The 10,881-nt window shown below is 37.1% G+C and overlaps 1 pseudogene; it reads left to right on the forward strand.

Annotated features, from left to right (window-relative positions):
* Positions 1-4,800: 4,800 nt before the first annotated feature.
* LOC143640277 (RNA-binding protein 25-like) lies at positions 4,801-7,369 on the forward strand (annotated as a pseudogene).
* Positions 7,370-10,881: the final 3,512 nt, after the last annotated feature.

The raw sequence follows: 10,881 nt of genomic DNA on the forward strand, positions 1-10,881 counted from the left end.
TGTATTCCTTCAAATCTATGAAGATAATTCCTGTTGTTGCTGAAAATACATAAATTTTCAAAATGGATGTGTTCCAGCTTTGGCAGAATTGCCTCCCTGTTGTTGAATGCTTGGCACATGCATTGAGCTATCAAATTCCATCATTCTCCCTTGCTGGAAGAATCAGGCAGACATCAAATAAGATGATTTGGCAGAGTTAGCTGATGTATTCTCTGAAAATAAAATCAATTTCCACAACCAATTATTTGAAAGGTCACTTTAAAAACTATTCTTTCTATTTTTTTATTTTTTAATATAGTTTTTAGTTGTTGATGGACCTTTATTTTATTTATTTGTATGTGGTGCCAAGATTGTTATGTTTTAATTAGCATTTGGAATAATTTCCTTTTTGTTGGGGGAAAGGAAGAAGGACTGCCATACTTAGTAAACTTAAGCAAATAAATAGAGTCTCAGTGCCTATGATTTAGAATCTTTTCTACCCAACTTAGTTTTCCTAATGTAAAATTTGGCTTTAAGGTAACAGAATTTTCACTCTATATATTTTCAATTCCAATTTTAAAAAATAATAATATAACAAATTGTAAATAAATCTTCTTTGCCATCATTAGAAAAAGGAGGGAAGAATTTTGCTAAGTTAAATAGGGGGTGTCCAGTTAAATTTGAATTTCAAGTAAACAAATAACAATTTATTTATCTTTTATAAGTATGTCCAATGTAGCATTTAGGCCATACTTAAAAGAGTCATTGTTAATCTGAAGTTCAAATTTCACTAGGCAGCCTTTATTTATATTATGTGCTAAATCTGGTAACATTAGAAAGGCAATAAAGAAGATTGCATAGAGAAAAAAATGAAGGTATTATCAGTGAAGGTTTGGGGAATGTACTCATATCTTTGAACTCTAATTGTAGCAAGAGCAAAGTGAAGAAGAGATTCATTTCCCGTGTCTTAGAGAAAACCACTGCGTTCCATGGACAGGGCCAAGATTCTGCTTGGATTTTACAGATAAAAAGAGACATGGAGAGATTAAGAAACTTGCCTAAACTAGTAAACAGTGTGGTTAAGACTGTTCTTTTCAATGTTATTCTCAATGTTTCAAAGCCCACCTCCATGCACAGGTCTACATGTTTTACTGTTCAGGAAGGCATGGACAGATACCAGATTGTTGTTCATCTACAAAGTTCTTCATCCATCAAGTAAGCAAGATAAGACCAACCTTGTAATTTATTGCAAAGGCTTTCTAAAACATATTAATATAAAAATATAAATGATTGACCCTGGAAAAAATTTTTATTTTCCCTGTTAATCTTCTAAGTTTCTCTTAGTCACAGAATCATAGCAGGATTTAGGAAAAAAAAGCATATAGGATTAAGAAATGGAAGATGACTTTGAGTCATTTATAAAGCAATACATTGAATAATCAGGTAAAAGAAAAAAAAATGGGAGAAATTCCTCCTCCTACCAGTCTATTATCCACAGCCAAGTAAAACAAATTTTTAAGTGTTATATGGAAGCTTCTAGACAAAGGATCTTGAAATATTTTAGTTAAAATAGAGATATATAATTTATGTTAACAAATCTAAAGTTACTAATTTTAAGTGTGTATATTAATGCCAATATTGATGTTACTTATATTTACTGTGCTTGCTGTCAATATTCTGTTTTATTGGTGCTATAAAATTAGGTGCAGCACTAATTTACTAATCCTCTGTATTAATTATTATGACTCATTTTGTCAGGAAAATGAAAAGATCTTGTCCTACTTTAGTTCATGGAACCTTTCAGTTATCTCTACTGAGGGGTATATTTGTGCATAATTTTTTCTGTTTTATTGAGCTATTATACCTCTAGTCATGTCTTTTTGGGAGGTAGGTGTGGGTGCTGAGATTGAACCTAGGGCTTTGTGGATATTAGGCAGTTAATCTACTGACATGAGCTGTGAGTGATAGAAACATGAGGTTAAGGGCACAATTTTATAAACTGGACCCACTGAACTGATCTCCACATGCTTTCTTTTTTCTTAAAACAATTTACCTGCAACCTGTCTGGCTTCATTCAACAGGATATATTACATTCCTCACCAAACAACCTGTAATCTGCAAGAGAAAAGCAGGCCTGATATGCCAATAAAAAGAATACAAGTTACCCTGAAGGGGGGACTTTTGTGACCCTTACATAAACCAGACACCAGAACTTGGAGAGATAAGGATAATTCCCTCTACCCATAAAATCTGTATGAACGGGTTCCAAACAGAACTGGTCAGTATAAGCCAAAATGATCTAGAGTTACTATGTTCAATAGGGATTTGAGAGTCTATTGTCATCCTGCTGTCAGTCAAAAGTTAAGAGGTGGGCCAGCATGGGACTCACTAAAAGTTTTTTCCTAGACCCTCCATAAAATTGGAGTGCAGGAGAGCCACGTCACCCCTCTCCTCTCTGAGAGGACTCACTCTTTACATTCAGAGTGTCTAATTTTCCCTTTTCTTATCTCTTCTAACGAACTTATGTCTAATACTCTGAGCAACATGTTAAAACAAAAATTGCGACCTAATAGCAAGAAGTGGAGTGAAGACAGGGCCTCTGCAGCTGCCTCAACTTCATGGCGGACCAGGGCCCAGTAACACTATCACTGAACTACATCCCCAGGCTCTTTAATCATACCTTAGATCATTGAATCAGTCAGTTCTTGTATCAAATTGTCAAATCAATTTTGAAAACATTTTACTCTCACCTATACAATCAGGAGAAAGTCTTTTTTTTTTTTCTATGTAATTTCAAAACCTTTGACTTTTCGATTTTAGAATTTATAGGTTTTCCACTTTATTTTTCTGAGTAATTACTTTAATGGCCTTTTTGATTTAAATTTTAATTTGATTTTACTTTGGTGCCTGAGGGAACAGTATTTCTGACTTGCAGTTTCCTGGGTGTTCAGACACAACTTTTATTTGTGTTATTTTTGAAGACCAATTAGCAATATCCTAAATAGATAAATGGAAAGACCAACATTTTTGAGTGACATCATGAAAATACAAATTAGCAAGAGGCTTTTAAACCACATAGGAGCCAGTTAAGTCTTGGCCGTGAGATGCATTAGAGTATTTCTCTTTGGCTGCATAGATTGGCTCCAGTGTGGGAGCTTCATAAGGCTAGTCTTCCAAGGTGGTTGTAAAGGCTTTCTAAAACATATTTATAGCACAATATTAATAGTAGGCACTAGATAAACTGAAGTTATTTTTATTAGTGTGTTTAGAGCCAAATCCATTGAATCCATTTTTCTATTTTCCACAGAGATAAGGAAATGTTTTTTTCTACCTGCTATTGGATCACTTGACAAGATGATGTAAATACACCCACTTAGCTATAGTGGCAGACACTCTGTAGTTTCAAGACAGTAAAGATCTTAGTTGCACCAAGTACTGTTATAGTAGATTTTTCTTTTAAATACTACATATACTTTTTGTTCATTTTCTTTCACTTTTCAATTTAGAGGCAAGTAGTTTAATAACATTTAATTTTTAGCTCCTAATTTGGTCAAAATATCTAACCAAACTCCAGCATTCAACCCATATCAGAGAATTAATATTCTGATCAGGTCACATTTCTCATAATCTGGTCATTTCACATCTGAAAATTCTTGTATTATGTCATCCAAGAGTTTCTTGGGGGATACCTCATATCTAAGCACTGATACACTGGTACAATTGTATTAAATATTCCTGGAAATAATCTATTTTAAAGTATCATGCATAACATTCTAACAGAAAAATATTAAGTTAGATTGTTGCAGAGTGAGACCCACTTGCTGAACCCAGGCAGAGTCAGAATTCTCATCTGGTGGTTCTTGCAAACTTGCAGGGAGAATTTCAGATGGGTCACGCAGAGTAACAGGCAGGAGCTTATTGGAAAGATGTGTAATACAGATGACCAAGAATCTGGACAGACTGAATGGGTAACCCCCGCGAGGTCAACATGGGCCTTATAGATTCTAGGTTTTTTAAAATTCTGAACTTGGAAGTCTCCCCTACCCCTGAAGTTCGAACAAATAGGTTCTGTCCCCAGAAAGTCCTTGTCCCTTTCTTTGACTTGGCAAAGAAAATCCCAGGAGTTGGAAGGAGTTAATACCTGTGAAATTCCTGGAAGTGGAAACCTGTTCAAAATCAGGGAAACTTATCTTTTGTCTCTCTTCCTCCCAGAGCTTCTGGAGATAGAACTTTTGAAACAATGAAGGTCCCCCCACCACCTTCCCCTAAAGTTGGTTTTCAACAAAACCCACTTTTCTATCAATTTGACTTTGAATATCTCTGGAGCAGAGAATGTTAAGGCTTAGTAAGGCTTAGCTTCTGTCCTCCCTGGGTGGGTATTAGCGTTAGCAGCTAACAATTATCTTGGTTCTTATCTGCTTTGACAAAGTTCTGTTGTCCCCAGTCCTGTGACCTATGCCATCTTTTTGAAGCATATATCTGATTTTGTCCCTGTAAGTTAGACTTGTTACTATCCTGCTTCATACCCACCTGTTTATGGCTAGCTAACCTACCTAATAAGAGTATTACCACACAGAAGCTCCCCGCGCATCTCGGCTGTGTTTGCCACCTATGCGAGTAGGCGCTTCGAAATTAGTCTCCTGGGCGAGCAGCGCGCAGAAACCTCGAACTGGTGGAGCCCACTTGTAACGTGGAGCCCAGAAGGCCGCAAAGACAGTACCGTTTTCTCAGCGGCGGGTACTATACCAACTGCCCTCCTAAGAAAGTGCTGAGATAGAGTATTATAATGATAATACAAGAGCTTCTACTGCTGCAGTAAGAATGTCTTTCCCCCCTCATTTGAATCGCCCTCCCAAGGGAATCCCAGCACTCCCACCGGGTATCCCACCCTCACAGTTTCCTGGCTTTCCTCCACCTGTGCCTCCAGGGACCCCAATGATTCCTGTACTAATGAGCATTATGGCTCCTGCTCCAACTGTCTTAGTACCCACTGTGTCCATGGTCAGAAATCATTTGGGAGCAAGGAAGGATCATCCAGGTTTAAAGGTAAAAGAAAATGATGAAAATTGTGGTCCCACTACTACGGTTTTTGTTGGCGACATATCCGAGAAAGCCTCAGACATGCTTATACGACAGCTCCTAGCTAAATGTGGTTTGGTTTTGAGCTGGAAGAGAGTACAAGGTGCTTCTGGAAAACTTCAAGCTTTTGGATTCTGTGAGTATAAGGAGCCAGAATCTACTCTCCGTGCACTCAGATTATTGCATGATCTGCAGATTGGAGAGAAGAAGTTACTTGTTAAAGTTGATGCAAAGACAAAAGCACAAGTGGACGAATGGAAAGCAAAGAAGAAAGCTTCTAATGGGAACGCCAGGCCTGAAACTGTCACTAATGATGATGAAGAAGCCTTAGATGAAGAAACCAAGAGAAGAGATCAGATGATTAAAGGGGCCATTAAAGTTTTAATACGTGAATATTCCAGTGAGCTAAATGCCCCATCACAGGAGTCTGATTCTCACCCAAGGAAGAAGAAGAAGGAAAAGAAGGAGGACATTTTCCGCAGATTTCCAGTGGCCCCACTGATCCCTTATCCACTCATCACCAAGGAGGATATAAATGCCATAGAAATGGAAGAAGACAAAAGAGACCTGATATTGAGAGAGATCAGCAAATTCAGAGTCACACACAAGAGATCATATGGTGATTAATGCAAGATGAAACTCTCAGCTTGGAAAGTAACAAGGAATAGGATAAACTGGAAGAAGAGAAAGGCAAAAAGGAAAAAGAAAGACAGGAAATTGAGAAAGAACGGAGAGAAAGAGAGAGGGAGCGTGAAAGGGAACCAGAAAGGCGAGAACGGGAACGAGAAAGGGAACGAGAACGTGAAGGAGAAAAGGAGAAAGAACGGGAGCGGGAACGAGAACCGGATAGGGACCCTGACCATACAAAGGAGAGAGCCAGATCGGGATCGAGAGAGATCGGGACCGGGATCGGGAAAGGAGCTCAGATCGTAATAAAGATCGGAGTCGATCAAGAGAAAAGAGCAGAGATCGTGAAAGGGAACGAGAGCGGGAAAGAGAGAGCGAGAAAGGGAGCGTGAGAGAGAGCGAGAAAGAGAACGGGAGCGGGAAAGAGAGAAAGACAAAAAACGAGACCGAGAAGAGGATGAGGAAGATGCTTACGAAAAGAAGAAAACTTGAAAGAAAACTGAGAGAGAAAGAAGCTGCTTATCAAGAGAGTCTTAAGAATTGGGAAATCAGAGAATGCAAGAAAACCCGGGAATATGAGAAGGAGACTGAAAGAGAAGAAGAAAGGAGAAGAGAAATGGCTAAAGAGGCTAAACGACTAAAAGAATTCTTAGAAGACTATGATGATGATAGAGATGATCCCAAATATTACAGGGGGAGTGCTCTTCAGAAAAGGTTGCGTGATAGAGAAAAGGAAATGGAAGCAGATGAACGAGATCGGAAGAGAGAAAAGGAAGAACTGGAGGAAATTAGGCAATGCCTTTTAGCAGAAGGGCACCCAGATCCAGATGCAGAGCTTCAGAGGATGGAACAAGAGGCTGAGAGGCGTAGACAACCACAAATAAAGCAAGAGCCAGAATCAGAGGAAAAAGAAGAAGAAAAGCAAGAAAAAGAAGAAAAACAAGGGGAACCCATGGAAGAGGAAGAAGAACCAGAGGAAAAGCCTTGTCTCAAACCAACTCTGAGGCCCATGAACTCAGCGCCATCTGTTTCCTCTGCTAGTGGAATTGCAAGGCCCAACACTCCTAGGGATGAGTCACCCTGTGGTATTAATCTTCCTCACTAAAACTCACCAGATAAACAACAACCTGAGGAACATAGGCCAAAAATAGGACTAAGTCTTAAACTGGGTGCTTCCAATAGTCCTGGTCAGCCTAATTCTGTGAAGAGAAAGAAACTACCTGTAGATTGTGTCTTTAACAAATTTGAGGATGAAGACAGTGATGATGTTCCCCACAAAAGGAAACTTGTTCCCTTGGATTATGGTGAAGATGATAAAAATGCTGCCAAAGGCACTGTAAACACTGAAGAAAAGCGCAAACATATTAAGAGTCTAATTGAGAAAATTCCTACAGCCAAACCTGAGCTCTTTGCTTATCCTTTGGATGGGTCTATTGTGGATTCTATATTGATGGAACGACAAATTAGACCATGGATTAATAAGAAAATCATAGAACACATAGGTGAAGAGGAAGCTACATTAGTTGATTTTGTTTGTTCTAAGGTTATGGCTCATAGTTCACCTCAGAGCATTTTAGATGATGTCGCCATGGTACTTGATGAAGAAGTAGAAGTTTTTATAGTCAAAATGTGGAGATTATTGATATATGAAACAGAAGCCAAGAAAATTGGTCTTGTGAAGTAAAACTCTTTTTACATTTAGAGTTCCATTTCAGATTTCTTCTTTCTCACCCTTCAAAGGACTTTGAATTTTTTTTGTCTTCAAAGGCATTTGTGAGATCTGTAATTCTTTTTAATGTAGAAAATGTGAATTTTTTTTTAGTCCTCTAATTTGTTAATGCCCTGTGTACTCCCTTGGTTGTAAAGTCATCTGAATCCTTGGTTCTCTTTATACTCACCAGGTACAAATTACTGGTATGTTTTATAAGCTGCAGCTACTGTACACAGCCTATCTGATATAATCTTGTTCTGCTGATTTGTTCCTTGTAAATATTAAAATGACTCCCCCCAAAAAAAGAGTATTACCATAGTGAAACATGATTATTAATTCTTTTTTTTTTTTTCAGAATTTCACGCCTTTCCAAATGCCATTAGACCTTAAACCTTTTTATCACATGGGCTGCTGTTTTGGAATTTTCTTTTGGTTTTCCAATGAGACACCCAGAATGTTCTGTTTTCTATATGAATGCAATTTCAGTCATTACTCTTTGATAGATTTGATATTGTTTTCCAGAGTGAAATTATCATTTTAATTGATCTGGGTTATTATTTTTCTATGTTGCTCAGTTCACACAAACTGTTGGCACTATTTTAGTTGTGGTACAGAAGGTTGAGGTCCCATCACCAAAGTCTGTGTTGAGATTGATTTCTTATGCTGACACCAAGCAGACACCAACTCATGTTTGGTTTCCCCATGATCATTAGCTAGGGGAATTACTTACAGGTTGCCAAACACTTCTTACATTTGCGTATCAGCCAACCCCTCATGCTCTCTATCAGTTTAAAAAGCTATGCTTTGGGATACTAGAAATGGCTGAAGTATTTGTTAAGTTTTACTGAATAAACATAATTAACTTTGCCAGTTTAATGAATCCATGAAATTTAAAAACCTGTGGGATTAGTTCTATTTAATACTAATGCATCAGTTTTAGGAGTTCTGTTACCTGTTTGGTCAGAAGAAACCCACAACTTTATTTCATATAATTTATGTTGAAATAATAACATATTAATCTAATTCAAATTCCATTAAAATTGTGATAGTTATGCTGAATTTACACTCAGGATTTATTTCCAGGGCCTGAAAAATTAGCGTTTACCTTTTCCAGACACCTATACAGCCAGGCTTCTGGAAGTGAATTACATCCTCTACTCAGATGTAGGATATTTCCTTATCTCATCACCAGTAGGGTGGTGTTATTGGATAGACTATAAGTACTGCTAGAGGGTAGTCTGATGGTGGCTAAGTAGTTACCCCATAAGGACAGTTCTGATGAACTCTGAGAGTCATTCACCAGATTCTAGAAAGACCTTTCAATGACTTGTAAGCAACAAATTCACCTTATTACTTGTCTTCTTAAAATATATAGGGTATTTTGGTTCTTAGCCCAAATTATTCAAACAAACTTGTTTTTGAACTCACTTTTAAATATTTTTCACAAAACAATTATAAATAGATAGATAGCATTGTTAAATACCTAAAATCTTAGAAAAAGAAAGGTTACTCATTAATATTTATTATGTCAGTGCACTGCTATAATCCAGTTTGTGTTTTGCAATGTAAATCCCAAAATGTGTTATATTATTTCTGTCAACTCAGGTTGCCAACATAAAGCTAACATAAGCTGGTTTTATAGGAGTTTACTTATAATCTTTAACAGCTGGGCTTGAAAATAATTCAGGTTTTAATGTTTGAAACATCGTCTGTTTTAAGAGGTAAGAAAATAAAAATCTGAGAGGAAGGATTAGATGATGTAATTTCTTCTGTTTGATACTAAAATTCCATAAGACTCTATATTCAATAAATATAAAAATATAGCTGAATTGCATTTTTCTGGGCCTTTAAGAAGTGTGGGTGACAAAATGCATTTTATGAACATTTTTTATGCCTTGTAAAAATAGCACTACATATATATGTTCAATTCTGCATAACAATGAGCTTACTTTCTCTCTTCTTTTTTTTATGTTCCGTTATGGTTTACTACTTTAGGCATTAAATCAAGAATCTAATATGTTGAGGGTAAGGGACTATATATCAAAAGCTTCTTTCTTCAAGCAAATATTTGGTGGATTCCCACATGTCTATTGAAATGAAAACTAGGGAATACTATGTATGTGTATCACAATATTCTTTTCAAGAAATTGGCAGGAGATTTATTTAAGTATGTCATTCTATCTTGAAAGCCAACTATGAATTTACGAGGGGCAAGGGGATATATCTATAAATTACTTCTTGCAAAGTTAGGAAGCTTTTGGGTTTAAGTTTAGTATTACTAATTAAAATATTGTGGTTTTCAATGAAAGTAGCATGTTGCACTTGATTTAGTCTGCACTGAAGTGGGAGGAACATCATCTCTCACCTCATCTAATGTTTCCCGAATGGGAGTCAAACATTTAACGTAGAGTCGTTTTTAAGCATATTTATACACAGTTAATTTCATTGACAAGTAACCTGCAAATGCATTGTGCTATGAGCTTGCAAATAAGGGATGGGGTCAGCATAGTCCACAGAAAGGGGTCAGCTTAGCTTTGTGGCTAAACTTATGGACTCTCCAAACCCAATATCTGGATTTAACTCCTGACTCTGTCAAATACTAACTTTTTGATATTGGGAATATCACTGATTTTTTGTTATTGTTGTTTATAACATGAGGATTATCATTGTATCTACCTCATTTGATCAATGTGAGAACCAAAAAGCATGACTAGTGATGTTGAAGCAAAGTCTACCAAAATAAAGGAATTCTCCACTGTTGACTGAATTCAAAAGCAAATAAATAAACAATAGTGCTAATATTTAATATTTAAATAATAGTGCCAAATACCCAAATACAACTTCCTGATACATAATCCTAAAATACAAGATTAGTTTTAAACAATGCACAAAGCAGTATCTTTTAAAAATGATGCTTCTGCTCAAAGTGACTTCCCAGCTCCTAATGGGCAGTGGGTTTGGCTGCTGGGCACAGGTACATCATACACCCTCTTGGTGAGGAAGTATACACACAACACTTATTAGGCATGTGCCTCACCATGTGTGTACCCCTGCCCTCCATATTGGCAATGATTGTTCATTCAGTTTGTTATAGTCAAATATCATAAACTAAGTAACCTAAAACCAATAGGAAAGTATGTCTTAAAGTTTGGGAAGCTAAACATTCCAATATTAGGACACCAACAGATTTAGTATCTGTTTAAAGTGCCCTTTGATTCATAGATGGTGCCTTCTTATTGTGTCCATGGAGGGACAGCAAAGGCAGTTATCTGGGGCCTCTTTTCTAAAGGCATTAATCCCATCCTAAGCCTCCCCCAGGCCTAACCTCCCCATATACCATATTCCTGGTTAGGTTTCAACATATACTATCTGAGAGAACAGAGTTTTTCAGATCATAGTATGGGTTTCCATGTTAAGTTCATAGCTTGGCTAAGGTAGCAAGGATGCTAGAAAAGGGATGTCAGTGGATGGATGTCAGGGATGTC

Source organism: Callospermophilus lateralis, unplaced genomic scaffold (assembly GCF_048772815.1).
Source record: "Callospermophilus lateralis isolate mCalLat2 unplaced genomic scaffold, mCalLat2.hap1 Scaffold_161, whole genome shotgun sequence".
NCBI lineage: Eukaryota > Metazoa > Chordata > Mammalia > Rodentia > Sciuridae > Callospermophilus > Callospermophilus lateralis.